Source organism: Notolepis coatsorum (genome assembly GCF_963971535.1).
Source record: "Notolepis coatsorum genome assembly, chromosome: 4".
Taxonomy (NCBI): Eukaryota; Metazoa; Chordata; class Actinopteri; order Aulopiformes; family Paralepididae; genus Notolepis; species Notolepis coatsorum.
The window spans coordinates 83618582-83641143 of record NC_140168.1 but is presented as its reverse complement, the minus strand read 5'-3'; positions in this window follow the sequence as shown (position 1 = coordinate 83641143).

The window sequence follows — 22562 nt, the reverse complement described above, 5'->3', positions numbered from 1 at the left end:
CTAGGTCGAGGGCCTTGAAGCGGATTCGTGCAGCAATGGGGAGCCAGTGCAGGTCCCTAAGAAGTGGGGTGACATGGGCCGACTTCGGTAGGTTTGAGATCAGGCGGGCCGCTGCGTTCTGAATGAGTTGAAGAGGCTTGGTGGCAGTGGCCGGGAGGCCAGCGAGCAGTGCGTTGCAGTAGTCGAGGCGGGAGATGACTGTTGATTGGACGAGGAGTTGGGTGGCTTCTTTTGTCAGGAAGGGGCGGATCCTTCTGACGTTGCTCAGGAGGAATCTGCAGGTTCTGGTTGTCGCTGCGATGTGAGCAGAGAAGTTCAACTGGTTTCAAGTTTCAGTCCTGTTCTCTGTTCTCATTCTAGCTACCTTTATACTATGGGGGTAGATTTCTATAAAAAATAAACAAACGCAAAAGTAGAATCCACAATCGTAAAAACGATCCACACACACACACCTCTCAATCTGTGTTTCATAAATCATAAAAACACGCTTGATCTGCTTAGATTTATGTATGGAATTCTAAAAACACGCTTGATCTGCTTAGATTTACGTACGGAATTCTAAGGACACGCTTGATCAGCTTAGAGTTACGTACAGAATTTTGAGACAAATATTTCACTTTTCCCCGTGTGGATTCGTGTGTGAAGCTTCTTCTTCTTCGGCGCTACCGAACATGGCCCGAGGTGTATTCGGCTCATGAGCGCTACCAGTGGCAAAAATCGCACATTATCTTTAGCCCTAGGCAATATTCCATTATGAAAATGAATGCTCAAAGTAAATATAGTACCATTTTGTATTTTATTTTTTTATTATTTTTTAAACAAACATATAAACAAACATGATAAGATATACAAGCATTAATTGTCAGGGCACATCCAATGAGATCACCTTTTAGTTAGTTGTCTTATATAAGATATACCCATAATACCTGTTATCTAAAAAAAAAAACTACACACATATGCTCAGCTCGAACCCCCCCCCTCCCGGACCCCACCTTGAGAAGTACCTCCACTATCCCTCGCACCTAACCAGACACTACCATTATAAGCTAGCTTTTATTCTCTCCACCACTTCTAACCACATTGACATTTTGGATTCATTGAGACCCAGAATTCTTGCTGTAGATATTTCATGGTAAATTACATCGAGATATGTAAGAAACCAAACTTTACGGCACATTTTTTCCGGTTGAAACCAGCGTGATGCGATCAGCTTTTTGGCTACTGTGATACCCGATAAAACCAATCTCTTTAGCTGTGGATTCACTGCAAACTCAAAAACATCATTCAACAGCAATACCGAGGGGTGTACAGGTATATTCCAAGATACGAGTTTTGATATTTGTTGGGTCACATCTTTCCAGAATGCCTTAACTGGTGAGCAGTCCCAATACATGTGCATAAATGTCCCTTCGTCCCCATTTGTACATTGGGTGCATTTGGAATCTTGTTTGAGCCCCATTCGGCACAGTCTTATAGGAGTCAAGTATGTCCTGTGAATATAGTTAAGATTGATTTGTTGATGATCCGGGTTCCTTGATGTAAGTCGGACATTTGCCCAGGCTCCTTGCCAATCAAAGTCATTTTCCAGGTCTGGTATATCCCTCCTCCAGACAGAGTCAAGTTGGAGGGTTTCATACGAGGACGTTAGTAATTGATGATAAAATTCTGAAACAAAACCTCTCGATGTCTCTCTTGCGTAGAAGAATTTGTGGTATCTGTGGTGTTCAATTGGTCTGTCTAATGGAACACCGTGAGACTTCAAACATAGCTCTAACTGTTTGTGAAAAAGCCATGTGGACTTGGTGAGATTACATTTTTTGCGTATTTCTTTATCACTACAAAAACCCTGTTTGTTAAAAACATCCCCTAATGAGTGTATGCCTTGCTCTTCCCATATAGGGAATCTTATAGGTCGTTTTCCAATTAAGAGAGCATTGTTATTGAATAAGGGAGTATGATTGTGCCATTTTTGTGGGTTCGGATTTTTTTTTTGTGATTCACGCCATATCCGGATCGCATGAGTAATTATGGGGCCAAATTTTCGTTCACAGTGCTTGATTGGTAGTTTAGTGTATGCTATGTCCTTCAGTCTATGTGGGGCTACTATGTTTTCTTCTATTTTTCTCCAAGATGCTAATGCTTGGGAGTCAAACCATGTTGTCAATGGACTTAATGAGTACGCCTTAAAATATAGGAAAAAATCTGGAAATGCCATGCCACCATCTGCTTTATTTCTCTGTGCGGTGGATCTTTTTATACGTGGTGGTTTGTTATTCCAAATAAATTTGTATGTGGAGGAGTGTAATCTTTTCCAGTAACCCTCTGGAGGGGGTAACGGTAGCATTGAACAGAAGAAGTTGATTTTAGGTAGTACATCCATCTTAACTATTGATATCCGTGCTTGTACTGTGTTTTTAAGTTTTGCCCATCTATCAAGGTCGTCTTTGATTTTGTTTTGGATTTTTGTGTAGTTGTGCTTCACCGTTTGTCTTATGGTAGGGAATATTTCCACTCCCAAGCATCTGAAATGTTTTACCATCGGTATCTGTCCTGGGAGGGTTGTATCTTTTTTTGCAGGGGTGTTAAGTGGAAGGAAAGCCGACTTCGGCCAATTTATCTTAAATCCCGATAAATCACCAAAGTCCTCAATCAACTTGAGCAGATGAGGCAATGTGGTGTTGGGGTTTTTCATGAACAATATTACATCGTCCGCATATAAACAAATTTTTTGTTGTGTGCCCTTGATTACGATAGGTTCTATGGATTGGGATTGTCTTATATATTGTGCTAAAGGCTCTAATGATAGATTGAACAGACCGGGACTAAGAGGACAACCCTGTCTGGCAGAGCGTGATACCGGAAATATTTCAGAGATGATTGTGCCTGTTGTAATCATGGCCGATGGGTCTTTGTATAATACTTTAATCATATCGATGAATCCTTTTCCTAACCCCATCCTTTCTAGCACTGCCCACAGATACGACCATTCCAGCCTGTCAAAGGCCTTCATAGCATCCAGGGACAGCATCGCCTTAGGTATGGTGTCCTCTTTGTCGGCATCAAGTACGTGCAGTATACGTCTTATGTTCTCAGTGATCAGGCGGCCTCCTATGAAGCCAGTTTGGTCCGGGTGAACTAAAGACGTCATATGCTTTTGTAATCTGATGGCTAATACCTTAGAGTACAGTTTGATATCTGTTCCGAGGAGGCTTAAAGGTCTATAACTACCGCACTCGTTGGGGTCTTTGTCTTTTTTAAGGAGGACTGTTATGAGTGCAATATTGTCATTTTTATGGAAGTTCCCCTCCTTGACTGAGTATAAGATCATATTTAGTAATAAGGGGCCAATTATGTCCCAACAAGAAAGGTACATTTCTGATGGGAAACCGTCTCTTCCAGGAGCCTTACCACTTTTCATTGCGGTTATGGCCTTCTTGAGTTCCTCTAGTGTGATCGGTATTTCTAACTGTTTAGCGTCATCCTCTGAAAGTTTAGGGAGAATAATTTGATTAAGAAATGTGTCCATTTTGTTTTGATCGAAGGTCATTTCTGATTTATATAAGTCGGAGTAGAATACTTTGAATGTATCGTTTATTTTTACAGGATCTGTTACAAGTACTTGTTGTGCTCTAATGGTAGTTATATCTGCAAATGTTGCATTAATTCTTAATCGCATGGCTAATAGGTGGCTGGGTTTGGAACCATGGGAGTACTGCTGTTGTCTTGTGCTGCGTATTTGTATTTCCGATTGTTGTCTGTATATGGCATTGATCTCTATTTTTAGTACGTTAACTTGATTTTCTAGTCGAGTTGAGTTGTTGTATTTCAGAGAATTAAATAACGTTGAGTAAAGCGTTTCCAGCTCATCCAGTTTTGTGCTTTGATTCTTGCGCATTTTAGAGGAAAAGCTATCCGTGAAGTCTTTGATCATTCCCTTTACCGACATCCATATTATTCTGGGGTCTTGCACCGAGTTTGCATTCTCCCGTTGGAATACTATAAGAGCTTCTTTGAGTTGTGTAATGAATTCCTTGTTGTTAAGCAGCAACGAGTTAAATCGCCATCTTGGGGCTCGGGAGGATAGTATACCAAATGTACCTTTAAGGAGTAAATAACAGTGATCTGATAGTGCGTTGGGTATCATTTCCACTTCATAATTATCAAATAGTCTCTGTGATGCAAAGACATAATCTATTCTGGATAGTGTATTATGTCTCGCAGATCGACAAGAGTACTTTCGGGTCGTGGGATTAAGTAACCGCCATAAGTCATTTACACCTGTAATCTTTGACCAATCCTTTAATGCCTTTGATGAATTCTTTTGTTCGCTGGAAAAGGCGAGGTAAGATTAGTCCATCCTTGGGTTCCAGATGGCATTAAAATCCGCTCCTATTATAAATGAGTAATCGGGAATGTCTAACATTGCATTGGTTAGTGTAGTGAAGAAATCTTCTTCGTACAAATTTGGGGCGTATACCGCTATCAACGCTATTTTCCTGTTCTTATGTTCAATCTTAGCTATAGTTATCCGACCTTCTACATCAGACCATACTCCCTTTAGTACAATATTCAACTTACGTTTAACGACTATTGCTACACCCCGAGTTCTCGTACCAATAGAGGAGTGACTGATATTATGGTATATGTTGTCCGCTAATTTATCTATGTCTTTCCCTAGAATGTGTGTTTCGCTTAGCAGAGCAATGTCCACATGTTCTTTTTTCATCAGTGTGAGCACGCTTTTGCGTTTGAGTTGGTTATTTATTCCCCCGGTGTTCCATATCATTATATTCAAACTAGCCATAGTCTATACATGTTGCATTGTAATTTTTGGTAATGCTTCTAGAGTGCGAGGCAATAATAGATATACATCCCACTAGTGAGGTCCCGTTGAGAGCCGAGCTTAAAAACATACATATATACAAATAAAAATCCCCTACCCTTCCCTCCCACCGAGAGTCGTACAGGATTGTGTTCCATGAACACAACCTTTGCGTATGACTCCCTCCCTTGCACCACCGGATATCCCAGAATGATCCAATTATCCTTAACATTCCTATGTATACCATAGGATCTAACACTCTAAATTCTACCATAAGTAGAATGTCGACTGTGGCTTGGCCACTTACCCGTAAAAAATAAATAAATAAAAATTTAAATGAGATAAACTAAAAATAAAGACCAAAAATAAGCTTCAATTGTCATGCCCTAATCACTTACATTTTATATGAACTTGTGTAATTTATAGTAACCCATGAATAATATGAAGGTATTGAACTGAAGAGAGAGCCTCAATAAATCAGAGAGAGCGGATGAAAAAGAAAAAAAAACAAGTAAAAGGAAGAGAACATTAACTTAGATCTTAAAAGAGCATTGCTATGCTTAAACATCTAAAGTATAAATTGGAGAAGTAGTGAAATTATTTCCCATTAATAAAAAACAGTTTTTAAATACGTATATGCAGCATTTCCCCTGACCGGGGTGGGCGATGATCGTTGTGTAGAGTGATCTTTCAGTCGGCCGGCTATGATGGCTCTGTGGTTCTGCATCTAGATAGCTGTTGATTATTCCCCCGAGGGGCTTCTGGTAGAGTGAATGACCACGTATTGCTGATATTCCAGAATGCTCCATATATCAAAGAATGCTTCGATGTTCTAGATTATTCCAATATGTCATTTTTACATTGTCTGAATGTTCCAGTATGTTCTGGAGTGTTCCAATCTTGAATCCAATATGTCCGCAATAATATAAACACGTCGGGGAAAGCATTGAATGAATGAATGAATGAAAACTTTATTTAACAGATTGCAGAATGGGTACAATACAGTACGGCTCAATACATACAATTGTTAAGGGGATGTAGACCTGAGAAAGACGTTTGTCTTGTTTCCATCAGGGTCCCCCATTTTCAATTCATATAGACATATATGACATACATGACATACAGATAGTCAGTACTGCTACATCTATACATTTATGACATACCAGATTTGCAAATACAGTACTGTTTGTGATACAGAAGGAGTCAAGAAAAGGGAGTATATACATTTGACGTAGAAACTGTACATTGGAGGAGGTTGGGTGGGGGGGGTTGGGTACATTGGGATATTGACAACCATACTGGGTAATTTACATTGGAGGTGGTTGGGGGGGGGGGGGGCGGGGGGCACACTGTATAAACAAGTAACACTGTACATTGAGGGGGGGGGGGGAGGAGACACTGTACAAACAAACACAATTGTACATTGAACTATTGACAAAACCATACTAGGTAAATGACTGTACATTGGAGGGGGTTGGGTTAGGATATTTACAGGGGCCAGTGTTGAATTGCAGTCTCCCGTAGGTGTCCCTTGAGAGAGGTTTTGAAAGTGGGTAGTGATCCACATTCCTTTACAGCTTTGGGTAGGGCGTTCCACATTGATGTGGCATAATTGCGAAACGTGTTTAGTCCCTTATTTGAGCCGAATCTGGGTTTAACATGATTTGTGGAGCTCCCTCTGGTGTTGTGATCGTGGTATTCACTGACCTTTGGGAAGTATTTTGACATGTACATGGGTACCTTGGTCGTGTAGTGTATCTTGTAGACCAGGCCCATTGCAAGTTGTTGTACTCTGTCGTCTACTCTAAGCCATCCTAGGTTGTCAAAGTGGGCAGGGGTGAGGTGGGTTCTAGGAGTAAGGTCAAGCAGTAGTCTGACCAGTTTGTTTTGAGATGTTTGTAATTTTGTTTTTAGCGCCTTTGAGGTGCTTTGGTACCATGAGGTGCAAGCATAGTCGTAGTACCCCTGAATGAGTGCTCCTGCCAGAGTCTTCAGGGTGTTCTTGTTTACCAGAGAGGAGATCCGGTACAAGAATCGAGTTCGTTGGTTGACTTTTTTTTATTACATTGGATGCCATTTTGTCACAGGAGAGATTAGCCTCTAGGATGGAACCCAGGTAGGTAATTTCATCTTTCCTTGTGACAATATTGTCACCCACTGTAACTGAGAAGCCGTCGGTCTTGCTGAGTTTGTTATTTGAACCGAAGAGAATGGACTCTGTTTTGCCCATGTGTAATGATAGTTTGTTATCAGCGAGCCATATGCAGATTCTGCCTAGTTCCGAGCTGAGGGTTTTTTCAACCTGTAACTTGTTCTTGTCAGAGACCAGCATTCAAAAACTCTGAGCACGTAGGTCTCTCTGTCCCAAATCCTCGGTTATTAAAGATTGTACTATATGGTGACCTTGCATAACTGAGATTTAAAAGGCCATTTATACACTATTCTGCGTGTTGTTCAGACAGGAATTTGGCTGCATCTTCAGGCGAGTTGAGGAGAACCCTTGCTCCTTGTTTGTCGACAATGCGAAGTATTGCAGGGTATATTAGTAGGGGTCTGTATTTCCCCAGGTATAGTTGAGACATCACCGTCTTGAACTTGGCACGCAGTTCCACTACTTCACGACAATAATCTTCAAAGCAGTGTATTGGTACCTCCATGTATTTCAGATTGTCTTTCATCCTGCGAGTTTCACGAATAATCATTTATTTTATACTGACTTGGCGCAGTATAACTAATATCACTCTGGGCTTAGCGTTATTGCCAATGGAGCGGGGTCCCAATCTGAAGCACTGATCAATATAGTACCATTTTGAAGATAACAACTAGGGCTTTCAAATGATATAAAATATCTGTATGATTATCATGATTATTATTATTAATATCTTTCATATTTGATACAGAAATTATTACAAAAATCTTGTCCGGCCACCACATTTCAACAAACAACTGCATTTTCAACCACTTTACTGACAAGCTAGCAGGAAACTTAGAGGGTATGGGATATAGACAATTATGTGGGCAATATAGAACAGCTGACAGATTAGAAATATAATTTATTGTTAAAAAGTTATGATAATTATAGTGATAGTAATAAAACAATTCCGTCTGAAAATTAACTTGAATGGGTTTATGATGGATATATGTTTGTGGGTATGCTCAAAGTAATATATTATTCATATCTTTCATATTTAATACAGAAATTATTACAAAAATCTTGTCCGGCCACCACATTTCAACAAACAACTGCATTCTGAATTAATTTAACCTTGTAGTTTTCTAATCTCATCGTTTATTTGTTATATTTGTATTGATTAAACATCAGTCAGTTACTGTACATGACACTGTACATGTCAAATATCCTAAGGTAATTAGCTTTAACGTATTGATTATGGAGCATTGTGCATTATAGCAGCATGGGCGAGGGGAGGTATAAGGTAGTAAAAAAGCAGTGTAAACAATATAACAAATCAATATAATTTAACTCTGGACATGTGCATATGGGCAACAAGGTGCGAGATGAGGGTATGTCCCTCGAGTCGTACCGTAGATCGCTGACGTCACTTTAAACTTAAAATGGCGGCATCCCCTCAGAGCATTCAGCTAACAACATTAGCTTAGCGAACCTGCCACCGCACTTCTATGTTTGATTGATTGATTGATTGAAAAGTTTATTAACAGATTGCAGAATGTGTACAGTACAGTACAGCTCAATACATACAATTGTTAAGGGGATGCAGACCAGAGAAAGACTTTCGTCTTGTTTACATCAGGGTCCCCCATTTTCAATTCATCATAACATATGACACGCACAACATACAGATAGACAGTACTGCTACATCTATACATTTATGACATACCAGATTTGCAAATGCAGTACTGTTTGTGCTACAAAAAGTGTCCAGAAAAAGAGTGTATATACATTTGACTTAGAAACTGTACATTGGAGGATGTTGGGTAGGTGGGGTGGGGTTGGGTGAGTGGGTGAGGGCTGTACATTGGAGGTGGGGGGGGGGGGGGTGTTGGGTAGGGGGGGGGGGGGGGGACACTGTACACTGTACATTGGAATACTGACAAAGCCATACTTGGTCATTTACTGTACAACTGGGTTAGGACATTTGTAGGGGCCAGTTTCGAATTGCAGTCTCCCGTAGGTGTTCTTTGAGAGTATTTTTGAAAGTGGGTAGTGATTCACATTCCTTTACAGCTTTGGGTAGGGCGTTCCACATTGATGTGGCATAATTGCGAAACGTGTTTAGTCCCTTGTTTGAGCCGAATCTGGGTTTAACATGATTTGTGGAGCTCCCTCTGATGTTGTGATCGTGGTATTCACTGACCTTTGGGAAGTATTTTGACATGTACATGGGTACCTTTGTCGTGTAGTGTATCTTGTAGACCAGGCCCATTGCATGTTGCTGTACTCTGTCGTCTACTCTAAGCCATCCTAGGCAGTGGTGCAGTCGTAATATGGGCAATGCCCAAACGCCACGTGCACGCGCGCTCCCGCGCACGTGCGTGCACACGCACGCGCATACATGTTCCCTCGGTTTGGCACAAAACAGATGATTATTATGCATAAATGTTTTAAATGTAATTGTAGTTACAATTTCTTTAATTGAATTAACTTAAACTAGAAAAGTAAATACAAACTAAATTAACAATGTAACATAGAGTTAGTTAAGTTTACAGAAGGACAGTTTCCTTCAGCGACTCCCCGCCGGAGCTGGGCGGCTGCTCCGAGGACCCATTGACGCTGGTGGAGAGGCGGTAGTGGAGGAGAGGAGTCCGTTGTTATGCTATCGCCTATCGGTATACTATTATTATGCAAAGTCTAGGTGATAAGTGCCGGCCGGCGCGACGAGTTCAGTGACAATTGTAAACGCATTTTTGTGTGCGCGCACGCACTTCTGTCAGTGAACCAAGCCTAAACGGCATTTAATCGCGTTTGACCACCACTGCATGCCTGATCCTAGGTTGTGAAAGTGGGCAGGGGTGAGGTGGGTTCTAGGAGTAAAGTCAAGCAGTAGTCTGACTAGTTTGTTTTGAGATGTTTGTAATTAGTTTTTTAGTGCCTTTGAGGTGCGTTGGTACCATGAGGTGCAGGAGTTGTAGTACCCTTGAATGAGTGCTCCTGCCAGAGTCTTCAGGGTATTCTTGTTTACCAGAGAGGAGATCCGGTACAAGAATCGAGTTCGTTGGTTGACTTTTTTTATTACATTGGATGCCATTTTGTCACAGGAAAGATTAGCCTCTAGGATGGAACCCAGGTAGGTAATTTCATCTTTCCTTGTGACAATATTGTCACCCACTGTAACTGCAAAGCCGTCGGTCTTGCTGAGTGCATAAAGTGTGGTAACAAAATATCACAGCCCCTAAGACTGGGAGCGTTCTAACTCTACTGAGCATGTACCCAACATTATATGAAAAATAAAAAGTAATTACGATGTTTTAGTGCACTTCAAGCGCTAAAGGGATTCATAATTTATAGCAGGGTCAATCTCAGTGTTAGTACTCGTCTGTTTCTTTTCTTTTCATACCAACAGAGGCACGTTGGAACTTTAAATCGGCAGGGGGTGCGGCCTATCTGAGATTTATTTTTCAGAACGCCGTGAGAGGAACGTTCGTTGTTTAGAATGTCTTTGAAATAAGTTATTTCTAATGACCCTTTAACTGAAAATGACATGAGGCAAACGAGAAGAACATAATAATTGTTTTATTTTGACTTTTCAAGCCTGAAGAAATAAAAACAAACAAACCTCACTTGAACTTCTGAATACCTCACTTGGCTCCATCTCCAAGTCTGTATGACAAATTTCTATATATGGGTTAGCTTCAATGTTAGATTGAATGCATCTCCTACAACGACTCAAACCAGCGGGGGGAAGGGGAGTGGATGGAGATGTGGACCGGGCTAATGAGTTAAACCTGTTTTACAATAGGTTTGATACAGCGGCCCCCGGCCAGTCTGGCCCCCCTCCCCCCGACACTACTCCAGTTGCCCTGCCCACCCCCACACCTCTCAGCCCTTCAACTCGAGCAACGCCCTCCCTCCCCCCAACTGCCCACGCCCCCTCATCTCTGGTGCAGCCTGTCTGCCCCCCGTGGCTTGAAGACCCGCTCCTCCCCCCAACACCTGAGATCCCCACAGTATGGCTCTCTGCAGACCAGGTGAGTACAAAGCTGAGCAAGTTACACGCAGGCAAGGCTGCAGGTCCTGATGGGGTGAGCCCAAAGGTACTCAAAACCTGTGCCTCTCAGCTGTGTGATGTGCTCCAGCTCATATTCAACATGAGCCTGAGGCTGCAGAGAGTCCCAACACTGTGTAAAACCTCCTGTGTGGTCCCTGTCCCTAAGTGCCCGCGTCCCAGCACGTCCAAGGACTACAGGCCGGTGGCTCTAACCTCACATAATGAAGACCATGGAGAGGTTAGTCCTGGAGCAACTCCGCCCGGTGACCAAACCCCACCTAGACCCACTCCAGTTCGCCTACCAGCCCCAACTGGGGGTAGAGGATGCTGTCATCTACCTGCTGAACCGAGCCTACACTCACCTAGACAAGCCGGGGAGCACTGTGAGAGTCATGTTCTTTGACTTATCCAGTGCTTTTGATACCATAAGGCCTGGGCTACTGGGTGAGAAGTTGGAGGCGATGCAAGTAGAGGCCCCCCTGGTGTCCTGGGTTGTGGACTATCTGACGGGCAGACCACAGTACGTGCGCCTACGGAGCTGTGTGTCAGGCAGACTGGTCAGCAACACCGGGGCCCCGCAGGGGACAGTCCTCCTCCCTTCCTCTTCCCCGTGTACACCAACGACTTCCACTATCGGTCAGAGTCCTGCCACCTTCAGAAGTTTTCTGATGACTCTGCGATAGTGGGATGTATAAAGGACTGTGACGAGAGGGAATACCGGGAACTGGTAGTGGACTTCGTCACATGGTGCGATAAAAACCACCTGCAGCTAAATGTGGCGAAGACCAAGGAACTGGTTGTGGAGCTGGGGAGGAGGAGGAGTGCACCTGTGACCCCCGTTTCCATCAGGGGAGTTGATGTGGACATGGTTGAGGTGTACAAATACCTCGGTGTGCACATCGACAACAAACTGAATGGGTCAAAACATGCAGAGGCACTATACAAGAAGGGCCAGAGCCGACTCTACTTCCTCAGAAGGCTGAGATCCTTCAATGTCTGTACAAGGATGTTGAGGATGTTCTATGAGTCGGTGGTGGCGGGTGCCTTCTTGTACGCTGTGACCTGCTGGGGCAGCGGACTGAGAGCAGTGGACACAACCAGGCTGGATAAGCTGGTCAGGAAGGCCAGCAGCGTGGTTGGGGTGGAGCTGGACTCTCTAGCGAGGGTGGCGGAGAGGAGGAGCCTTGCTAAGCTCCAGGCCATCAGGGAAAACCCCACCCACCCACTATACACAGACTTGGCTGACAGGAGGAGCATGTTCAGTGCTAGGCTCACACTACCCAAATGCAGCACTGAACGGCACAGGAAGTCCTTCATTCCAACAGCCATCAGACTATACAATGCATCACTGTGCCTCACTGCATCACTGAGCACAGAGCGGCAGCTCAATAGTGGCAGGAGGCCGCGACTAGCGGCCTCCAGGCTCCACAACAGGGGGCAGCGACGGCTGCCAGACATTGACCTAGGACTAATAGGAACCCAATGAGGACAATACACTACCTGAAGCATACTGCACCTTATGTGACACTGTGAATACTGTGAATATATATTTCATTTAGTTAGATAGTTCAATTATATTGACCAAGTTGTTTACACTGCTGTGTTGTTTTTTACTACCTGTACCCCCCCCTTCCCCCATGCTCAGTATATTTTTACTGTATTTATTTCTGTATATTTTATTATATTTTTATTCTATTTTACTCTACTCTTATCCTAGGCAACTTGATTGATTTGTGTTATTATTCTAATTTGTGACCTGTCCTGTCTAAGTGTTTAAATGTTGAGCGATTTGCAGTGTCAAATTTCCCACGGGATAATAAAAGTATTTCTATTCTATTCTATTCTATTCTATTCTCTGTCGCGCCAAAATTAAGACATTACACAGCTGATACCAATTGTGTTATCAATGCATGGCTAATTAAGTGTTTTATATTACATTGGTCCGCGACCCGATGGTTTACAAGTTTATAGACTTTCGGAGTGCGTATATTATTACAATTTCAATTGTGACGAGAGAAGATCATCTCCCGAGTCAGATACAATTGAACACAAACGGTTCCAAAGATATTAATGTTTTATGCAGCAAATCTTCACCCCGCAATGGATTTTGGTGCGTCTATGAACACACTATGAATTGAAAATGGGGGACCCTGATGTAAACAAGACAAACGTCTTTCTCTGGTCTGCATCTCCTTAATTATGTGTATTTAGCCGTACTGTATTGTACCCATTCTGCAATCTGTTAAATAAAGTTTTCATTCATTCATTCTCATCTCCTCTCTCATCTGTGCGTCTCCTCTCCGACACCCGAGACAGCAGGGAGCACTGTCAGCCAGTCACAGTGGCCACTCCCCTCAGACCAAGGGCGTAACTCTGTTGTCAGTGGTGGGGGGGACACATTTGGGGGCGTGGTCAGTGGCGGAGGGGTGCTACGTATAGTTGTATGGTCGCGGGGGTGGGGGTAGGGGGGGTGAAGGGGGGGTCCCCCCCTTTTCGTAGATACTTTTTTTAATCAGTTGTGCAAGTCAATTTTGGTGAGTTGTTTCTATATAATTCACTTATGACAAGTCATAATGCCGCGCGAGTCTCGGAACGTGCGTACTACGTTGTGTGTATGAGAGAGAGAGAGAGAGAGAGAGAGAGATAGAGAGAGAGAGAGAGAGAGAGAGAGATTGCGCTATTTATCACAGTTTCACACCAAACTGGGGAGGGGTGTTACAGTATGTAGCCTATTTGAGCACACCTGAATACTGGGCTGTTGTTGATATGCAAAGACAGCTGTGGTACTTAGCGCCGGGTGCTCACTTGACTTTGCATGACAATGGCTCAGAGATGGCCAAGCAGCCGTTTTCCTATCACGTCGCGTCACCGTTTATTATCGTGCAGGGGACACTAACTGCATTCTGAAAACATGCCGGGGACACTAACTGCATTCTGAAAACATGCCGGGGACATTTCCCGGGGACCCCCCCCCCCTAGTTACGCCCCTGCCTCAGACGCAACTGTAGTATTTCACACAGCGAGGAAAATAATACAGTCGGGCAATCTAACAAGAATTAACATATTTACAAGTGTGTCTGTAATGGTGAAGTCAAGTGCTTTGAGCAGGATAAACTTATAACTTATATTATATACATGTTACAGTATATAAAAATAGTTTTTTACTTTTGTGCAGTAACTGAAGCTGCCACTAGGCACTGTTACCTGCTGCACCCCCTGTTCCAACGTGCCTGTCACATTACATTTTTAAGTGAACGTGGTCTTGTCCTTGTTGTATCCATGTGTAATGTTGATAGTAGTGGGTGTACACAGATAAAAGAGAGCAAGTCTGTGTCTGGGATACGTATATATAGGTCCCGACTCCCAGGCTATTAGCCTAGCCATCCTCTCAGCCTCCGTCTTCTTAAATGCTATGTTATTTTGGTAGAACTGTTCGGCTGCCGCAGGAGTGTTGAGAGAGTAGCAGATTCCGTTCATGGTTATTGGTATAAGCTGTAGTCACTAGAGACCTGGGACGCGGTTTTTAGCCTCACGTATGTTATGTAGCTTGGCTTTTAGCCATAAACGCTGCTGAGCTTAACCTGGAAACGGAAATGGGAAATGCTGAAATAATAACGTGACTTATTCTAAAAGTTATAATTATTTTGTCTCATCTTGTTTTAGTCAACATAAATTAAGAAAGAATTCGTCATGGTTTTTGTAAACTACATTTTTGTGTCCTCAGTTGTGGTCAACAATATTTAATTAATAATGTAGTGACGTTAGCGTCACATTGTCTTCAATAACATGACGTCACGTCTCGTCGTCGCGGGAAAAAGCTTTGTTGATGAAGATCTTTCGTCATCAATTTCGTTGACAAAATTAACACTGCATGAGTGTAGCTGCAGCCATATTATCCAAACTTCTTCAGTTTCTTTGTGTTTTTTTTTTTAAAGGTATGGTGAAATGGATTCACCTATGACCTTTTGTTTTATTTTCTATTGATTATGTATGTGATATATGACTGATGATCGTTGGACGCCAGACCCGAGATATCTCGGGTTTTGGTCGTTTTTTCTTTTTCTCGATATTTTTATTCATTATTCATCCACAGACCTCGTGTTACCATAGGAAATTATTCTGAGATCGCCAAAGTGCAATACCGGCCGCATCCTGCTAGGTGGCAGTATCTCCCACCCTTTGAAACCTTATATCTCACCGTGTGTTACACTTAAACCCTCCGAGTGCTGAATTTAGACGGAGCCAAGTAAATAACTTCATCCGACCACTTCGAAACGCATCTAGCACACTCGATCCATGTTGTGCCAAATTATGTCCGGGACCAGATGGACACCAATACTGAAAATCGCGAGCAGACAAATGGAATATTCTTTTTGGAATACCCCTGATCAAAGGTAAGGACTATCTGACGTCAATTCCAGCTTGATCGTACAATGTTTTCATATCGATCCAGCTGATCAGCGTGTGTGGTGTTCTAAACGAATGCCGCTACTGGCCGCCAAAGCATAAAAAACAACCCCCCCCCCCCTCCTTTCATGCATTCATGATGAAACATAATACCTATTATATACATTTGATATGGAAATAGTAGCGTGTTTCCAGGCAAGAAACGCCAACGCTTTTAGCAGAATTCACGTAGCGCCCTATAACTCAGCTTTTCAGGAATGATGCCGGATCACTCCTAAACTATACAATATTCACCACGGGATAATGCACGAACGTATATACATGAAAAAACGATCTCTTTTTTGCATGTTCGACGGAAGAAAGTCACTGTCAAATGACCATAGTATTGTCTCCATAGCTATAATATAGAATATAGATATAGTTCTCCAAACATAGTGATGCACAGTGAAAATATGCTATGGAAACCTGGCACGTTAGCTACAAGGATAAGGCTAATGGCTGGTGCCCAATGTGTTAATTGATTGGTCATAATAGGGAGGTCAACTGTTTTTTTTTGCCGTCACCTAAAATATATTCCTTTTTAAACTGGTGGTAGAGCCAATAGTTATTTAAATTGCATATGCCACCTCTGTGCGATGGTCTACACAGCATAAAACAATCTAAATGTAATTTTTTATTGGCGAAATAAAGAAATAACAATTTTGTTATTGGAACTTCCTGTAATCACTTGACTGGGCGAGGATTGCAAATAGCAGTGTGAAAAAGCTTGTGCCTTTTGGGCGCTTTGGCCACATTTAATTCCTAATACGTGACGGTGCGCCCCCATTTTGACATGCATTTCTCCAACCAATCATCGACCGACAACTGCCATGGTGTGCTCACAGGGGTTGGCTACAATTTGAGTGGTTGTTTGTTCTACGAAACTAAAGTATAGTTTGGGACTTTGGCTTTTTGCAAGGAGAGTGGCTGAAATCTTTGAGCCGAAACTGTGCTCTGAATAGCAGTGGGCGGTGCTTTTGTGATTACATTACAGCAGAACATGTGACCTCCCTAGTCATAGGCCCATGCCTGATGCCAATCAAGACAGTGACTAATCAAACTGAGGTAACCACGATGAGAGTTAGCTGTTTGCTCCTATGTTTTATTTATGACTATGAATTAAACTAAAGTGTGCCCAATGTGTTAATTCTGAATTACATAGTTGTCACTTATGGAAACACAAACTCTTCTTGCTCTGTGATGGACCCCCCCCCCATTCGCCTGTGTAACGGAGGTCCGTGAGTAATATCCACAGTCACGAATCACGATGAACGTGTGTGTTGTGAAGTGACTGTGGCAGTAAGCGGGCTGCGAGGTAAACTCACGTCCCCATAACAGGATAAAAAGTGAATTCACTTCTTAGTGCAGCGGTCTGTGTCATCGCCCATGGCGTGGGAGACCCCTGTTCGAAACTCCTTCGGGGCATCGACATTTAACACGACGCAAGAGGAGTACCATACGATCGGTCACACCTGCTCTCAGGACATTGATGTATTTGGAGCTTCCGACAGCTTGCATACACAGAATGAGCGGTTGCGATCTGAAGTGTGTGTGTGTGTGTGTGTGTGTGTGTGTGTGTGTGTGTGTGTGTGTGTGTGTGTGTGTGTGTGCGTGTGCGTGTTCTCAGCAGGTTTCCCCCTATTTTTTTCTGCTCAACTTATGTTGTCTTTATTATATATTATAATATTACTTCCTTTTCTTTTTGGTAAATATTATTGTGTTTGTATGTGTTTATGAAAAGATTTTTTTTATCACAAAAAAAGATTAAATAATTAAGCAACTGGTGTGCAGCTGGATTACTTAAAAGGTTGTATTGTGGCGGCTGAGTGGCACAGTGGGCAAGGCGCTCGCCACTAACGCAGGAGTTGCTGGCCCAGCTCTCGGCGGTGGGTGGGGATTGGACGTTGTGGACAGCGACTCCTACAGGTCGGTTGGGTGACGCCGGTACGGCGGACACAGGAAGTATCGGGGGCAGCGTGAGCCTCCCACGCGTTACACCTCGCCACAGAGAGTTCGAGCTGCTGCGGTGAAAAGATGCGACAGGCTGCCTCCTCGTGTACCGGAGGGGACACGTGATGCAAGGCTTCTATCCTCACTACAGCCGACCAGTGGGAGGCATAGTCTAGCAACGTTCAAGACAGGGGAGGGAAGAATTGGAAACACGAAATTGGGATGGGAGAAAAATAGAAAATGGGGAGAAAAAGTGGATAAAAAAAAAGGTTGTATTGTTCCTGCTCTGGCTGCAGCCTGGATGAAGAAACAGCTGTGACCAGGACACCCTCTGTTTCTTATGTACGATGTGTATGAAGTTCATTTACAACATCGCTGAAAGCATATTTCTGTTATTGCACAAAGTGCAATAAAAACAATACACGTTATTTTTCACCACCACCAAATAATCACCTATAATTTTTTTTTTATTCGATAAGCAGATTGGATACTGAATTCCGATTCTATAAAATGCTGTGTGACACTAATTTGCTCTGTTTCCATATCACTATACGTGTGTATTTTTAAAACATTATTTAGATCTTCGGCCAAATACATATTTAAAAAAAGAGAGGCAGAGGACATTGAACAAAACCAAGTGAACCTTTCTTTCCTCACATAACGCCTTTGAGTGAACATCTTGTTTATCAAGCAATAATATAATTATATAAACAAAGAAATAAGTACATAATATAGACCTATTCCAAATAGAATGCCATCAAAATGCATTACAACTTAAAAATGGACTTTTTATTTTTTCAACAGTGGGCATTACATGTTTAATTTATTTTCACGTTTATTGTCATTCATTTCCACGTTTCATTTTAATCAGTTTTGACCCAGTATTACAAAATGTTTCAAAAAGATTTTCCATTTCTGGTTTTATGAGAGAATAGCTCATGTTCTCAGATTCTGGTTGGACTTCCCTACACGCCATGGAAATAACACATTAGAACTCTTCATCTGGGTTCTGTTCCCCTCTAACAATAGGTTTTCATCTACAAGTGGGTTTCTTAAAAAAATAAACTATAGTCAGTACCCGATATTACACCAAAATGGGTATCTTTTGGGTCCCCATGGCAATAATATTTGTATCCTGGGATGCAGGGTACGATTCAATTCACTCCATGTGGGTCCTAATTGCAGTCAAATTGACATTCTGGTTAAGGGTAGGTTAAGGACTGTTGCACCTGCTGACTGCCTCCCAATCGCACGCATAGCCCTCACTCTTCTCTCCTCCCCCTAGGCCCCTCACCCACCTCCCTCCTTCTCCCCTTTCTTCTCTCTCCCTCTGGCTCTCTCTCCCTTTCTCTTTTCCCCATCTCTCTCTTTCCTTCTCTCTCGCGTATTTATTGTAATTTTCCTTGTATACTATTGCCACTATAATTTATTTTATTTTATTTACTTGTATGCATGTACATAACCACCTTGTTTTTGTAGCAGCCTCCCCCCTTCCCTCAAAGGCTGCTTTTGTATATAATGATTTGTTCTTACTTGCTTGCCTGGGTAAATAAAGGTTAAAAAATTATATAATGTTTGGGTTAAGTTAAGGTTAGGGTTATGGTTAAGGTGAGGGGACTGGTTAAGATGCCTCAGACAAAACACTGGGTCTCATTCTCCAACATTTTTCAAAGAGTTCTCTTGGAAGACTTATCTTGGAACCGACTGAGACAGAATCAATGACAAGTTCACTCTGAGTCCCGAACGTGCTGGTAATATGTCTTAAGGGGCTGAAACGGTCACAGCTGTGATATGATCTGATATCTGCTTGGAGAATGGCATTCTGTCTTAAACTCGAAAGTGTGTTCCCGTTCAGGTCATTTGCATACAAAACAACGCCTCCAGAGCCCCTTATAAGGCAAAGTAATGACGCAGCTGTGTGGAAATGGATGCGGAAGTGCCTTGTGAGTCTTGCGCGACCCATCGAAATTAGATTAGATTAAAGGGGAACTATCTTATAAATGGCCTTTTTGAGTGTTTAGCATTGTTTCCTAGCTATGTGAACTTATATTAATATGATCTATGTCTCAAAATTCTCATATTGGCGCATTCTTCCAATTCTCCTCTCACAATATTCACCCTCACTGAACTGAGTCATTTGAAAATGTGATGATTTGTGATGTCAGAAAGACACCGCTGCATGTTAATGTTGAGATACAAGATGAGCTGCACACAGTTCTGCTGCCCAGGCTCAAAACGGCTCGAGATCTTGAGGTAGAAAAATGCTGTTTTTGAGGACTTGATTAGAAATACAAAACAATGAATAAAAAAAATATATATATTACAGAGGTGTTCCATAGACTCACAGGAATTGTGTAAAAGTGCCCAAATAGTGAAAGAAATAGTAAAATAGTTCCCCTTTAATGTATTGTCATCATATGCAACTCGTGGTACACCTGCCGCACCGCGCGCACACACACACACACACTGACAAACACATACACACACGCTCGCGCGCGCAGTATACTGTAGCCTACGGCGTAATGAATGAACGCAGTATAGGCTTATTATTCCATTAATGCCTACGCCGTAATGAATTAACGCAGTATAGGCTTATTATTCCATTAATGACTTGTTGCATTAGGATTTAGTAGATACTATATGCTCTGCCCTACGTACAGTATAGGTACAGTCTGTACTTATACTGTACGTAGGGCAGAGGCAGAGCATATATAGTATCTACTAAATCCTAATGAAACAAGTAACTAGAATATATTAAGCCTATACTGTTCATTAGACACGTAGGCCATACTGGTGCACACAAGACTTGTTATGGAATATTAATGCAGTCTATTTCCATGCGATTAGCTTTAGTTCTTATTTATTTATTTATGTATCCACTGTCATTTCAGTCTTGGTGTATAGGCTATATAGTGTATTTCAATATAAGTTTAATTGATTAATGATATATTCGAAGGAATGCAGGTTTATAGCTATATCAACCCCCTCCAATGTACAGTAAATGACCAAGTATGGTTTTGTCAATATTCCAATGTACAGTTTTGCTTGTACAGTGTCCCCCACCCACCCCTCCAAATGTATATAATTAATCATTAAAACAGATGTGTAACAAATAAGAAATACAAATTCCACAGAAGGCATTAAATAATTATTATTTTCAATCATTTCACAATAATTGCATAATCGTGTTTGAATATCTGAGTAATTAAAGTAATTATACATTTGTCGAAAATAGCTGGTTCAGATATGGTTAAGCAGCTGCCCTGTGATCAGATCAATCCATATTATTTATTTTTCCGACATCAAATGCGTAATTTCTTATCGTACAAATATTCATAGTCATATTCATTTTAATTATGATTAAGTAAGTAAGGAGGCCTGTAGCGTTAACATGAAGGAATCACTATGAGAACACAGTCTGTCAAGTTAATAAAATGTTCAATTAGTCAATCAATCATAAGTGTGCTCCTCAGCACTCTTAAATCTGCTCTCAGCCACGCTCAAATCTGATCTCAGGAAAATTTGGGGACTCACGCTACCAGCCCCAATATGTCTTAAATGGGCAGAAATCTGCCTAAGAGGACATTTTTGGTCGTAAATTCGTTCGGAAATGAGACCCACTGAGTTCAACCACTGAGAAAAACATTTGCCAACAACTATTGGCAATAAAACCAATATAACATGTACAAAGAAATATGTCACATTATAGCTAATAATAGTCTTTTAGTCTAATAGTTATATTACAGTTATTTATTTCAGCACATTCTCAAAACTCCCTCCGACACCACCATAACAGAGAAATACAATGAGCAGAATGGTTCTCAATTAACACTGAAGTAATGCCTGGTTAACTGTATATGACTTGAGGCATTGAATACTCTGAGATACAAAAACATGTATATTTATGTTACAGTATAATGTACTGCTGTGTGACTAGAGACAAAATAACATGATCATCTTTATGTTACAGTATAAAGTAATGCTGTATGACTGCAGACAAAATAACACAATCATCTTTATGTTACAGTATAATGTACTGCTCTATGACCAATGACAAAATAAGTAAATAACATGATAATGATAATCCTTGTGTTGTATGATTGAAGACAAAATAACACGATAGGTCGATATCTCACATGACAAAACTGCATAAAAAAAGCAAAAACATGCAAAATATCATACTACATATGGGCCATTTCATAATCTGAATAAATAAACTTTAGTTTTAACCTAAACATACCTGGTTGTACTGATCTGAGGCCTCTTTATAGTAATATACTGGAGGTATTAAAATTAATATTTACCAACATAATACTAAATGTAAATGCCATTAAATATTACATTTGCATGTGACCGATGATGGGTGAATGGCCATCTCTCAAGTAAAATCTTTTGCCAGTATTTGTAGTTAGACCAAAAGGAGGCACTTGAAGTCACACAATCAGGTAAGCCTAAACAAACACTGTGAGCTATTATGGCTATGTGAGCTCTATGTGAGCTCTGTATGGCTCTATGTGAGGTCTGTATGGCTCTATGTGAGCTCTGTGGGTTTATGTGAGCTCTGTGGCTCTATGTGAGCTCTGTGTGGCTCTATGTGAGCTCTGTGGGTTTATGTGAGCTCTGTGGCTCTATGTGAGCTCTGTGGGTCTATGTGACCTCTCTCCCCAAATAAATCCTTTCAAATGTAGCGGGATGCAAAATGGCCGCTGAGGGGCAATAACCAAAGGTAGTGTCTAGATCCCATAGCCCGAAACGACGCTGGAAACGTTGCTAACCCTAACCTGTCTCTTACCTTAACCCTAACCTTAGACACTCCCACCACCCAACCCTTACCTTAACCTTAACCCTAACCATAAACACTTCTACCACCTAGAAGTTAGAAATACAAATAAGAACGTCATTCCCGGCTATGGGATTTAGACACGATTCCTGACAAAAGCACCAGGTGGAATGGAACGATTGGAATTAGTTAGTTGTACGGTACCGCATGTCTCCAATCAAATCACACGTTTTATGTTATCATATCTGACAACCAAAAGACACACTTGACGTCTCCTTCCATCTCAAAGTTGAGAGCACTGGTCTGAAAGCAGATTGGTGTATGCAGGCGTTCGATGATGGGCCCAGTTCAATCGATTTCAGGAAGTGAAACAATCAAT